Below are 2,371 nucleotides of genomic sequence, written 5' to 3'. Positions count from 1 at the left end.
CGATGGTAACAACTAACTCTCTTTATAATATTTTTAAAATTTATTTAAAATAGCAATAAACTCTAAAATAGTAACAACCGACTCTTTTTTTTAAAGATATTTTTAAAATTTCTTAAGAATAGCAATAAATCATAAATAGTAACAACTGATTTTTTTAAATATATATATTTTAAAAATAGCAATAACCCTAAAATAGTAACAACTTTAGCAATTTCTTAATTTTTTATTTTTTTGCTAATTGACCAGTTCCATGGACTGAAGTCGATCTAGTATGGTTCCTAGCCCTAGGATCGTCCGATCCAGTCCCCTAAATTGTTTTTACCAAGAAATACAAGAGTTTACTTAGTGAGCCAATTTAGTATGTCGATTTTACCTCGTTGAAATATTTTTAGGCTTTTCCGCAAAAAAAAATGGAAAGAAATTAATTTTTGAAAGGATTATGCACTAGGGGTGAGCATATTGGACCAATTGAATCAAGAACCGCTCAGACAAGACTGGACCAGTCGATTTCGTCCGATTCTAAGGGTATCAGTCCGGTTCTCAATTCCATAAAATTGGAATTGGACTGAATCTTTTTTTAATTTCTTAAAAAATAGCAATAAACCCTAAAATAGCAAATTACTTCGTGTGTCCATTTTGTCAAGCGAAAATGGAAAACTTTGTCCATTAGTAAATTGCGATGTTGGGAAAATAAACCCTAAAAGGAATTTTCGCATTGCAATTATATTTCGAGCTAGAATTGGCACATTGGACTAGATTTACTTCCTTAGTAGGTTGGTCATATGCAATAGATTGTGCCAAATTGAACATCAAACTTCAGGTCTTAGCAACTTAATTAAAAAGTCAACCCGATCAATTATGAGTTGATTAAAATGAGATTAGGAAAAAAAGACAAAAGGGCGTGATTTGATAGGAAAGGAATAAAAAAAATTGCAAAAATTTGACCCCAACTTTCGTCATTGGAAACATTGGCTAAGCTCGTCCTTTTAAACTTGACTATTTTTCTATGCCTATTCAAATAATCTAAAAGGGATCATTGTCAATTCAGGGTATGTTTGGTCGTTCGGATTTCTAATCGGGATAGGACTGGATAGGATAGGATATGAAATCCTGGAATTTTTTTATATCCCGTCCATTATTTAGTAAATCGCAGTATTAAAGTTGGATATGTTCACATCATATTATGTACATTTTTTTTTTTTGTATATAAACGGCATATCATTATAAATTAACTTAAATGTTCATAAACGAATATGGTGAAAATCTCTCGTATTACTATTTCTCAATTAATTAATTAATTAATTAATTAATTTTATTTTTTCTCTTTTTTATATTATTCTTATTATTATTTCTTTTTTCCCCTTTCATCATTCTTTAAAATTTTATCAAATAGTAAAATGTACTAACATACCTAAAATACAAAAATACCTCAAATATATAATAAATATAAATATTTAATTTATAGATTGAATGTTTATTATAAGATAGAATTAAAGTTGAATATATAAATTAAAATAAGATTAATTTAAAATAAATTTTTATTTTTTATTTTTAATTTCTTATATTGGAATTCAAATATTATTTATATTGAAATATAATTTCAATTTTTTTAATTTAATAAGTTTGTTATTCAAGAAATATAACTTTCCTATTATGGACATTAGAAATCCCATCCACCTTTATCCCACCTCCCCCATGGGATAATTTTATCATGTCTATATCCCCCTTATATCCGACTTTATCCTGTCCTGAGCGAGCACCAAACGTAGGATAAAATAAATCATATCATATCCCGAATTTTATCCCGACTGCCAAACGCAACCTCACGGTATACATACGGGGCGATATAATCATGAAAATTGCTTTACATTAAAGAGTTATCTCTAATAGCTGGAAATTTGTAGATAACCTATTTTGATTAAGTAGGATCCTAATTATTCTCCACTGCTTTCCTTCTCATTATACGCAAATTTGGAAAACCGTGTCCACTTTATCGAGCAAAAATGGATTTACAAACAAAGTTGATTGGTTTTCAAAAAATGATTCATGAGTTATTTTGATGCCGAGAATAATGTCGACTATTGAGATTTGTTTACTGGATTGTTTTTACTAAGGGATATGATGGAGTTTCCATAAATATTGACTACGTTCGCTTGTTTGAAAATCTAATTATAATTAGGAAATTATTTAGCGAGCCAATTTAGTATGCTGGTTTTTGTAAGTCCCTTTGAAATATTTTAGGGTTTTCCACAAAAAATGAAAAGAAATTCATTTTTGAAAAGACTATGCACTAGGGATGAACATGTCGGACCGACCAAATCGAGAATCTCTCGAACTGAATTGGACTGGCCGGTTTAGTCCAATTCCATAA

The sequence above is a fragment of the Eucalyptus grandis genome, chromosome 4 (assembly GCF_016545825.1).
Source record: "Eucalyptus grandis isolate ANBG69807.140 chromosome 4, ASM1654582v1, whole genome shotgun sequence".
Taxonomy (NCBI): domain Eukaryota; kingdom Viridiplantae; phylum Streptophyta; class Magnoliopsida; order Myrtales; family Myrtaceae; genus Eucalyptus; species Eucalyptus grandis.
The sequence above is the reverse complement of the archived record's forward strand: the minus strand, read 5'-3'. Positions refer to the sequence as shown.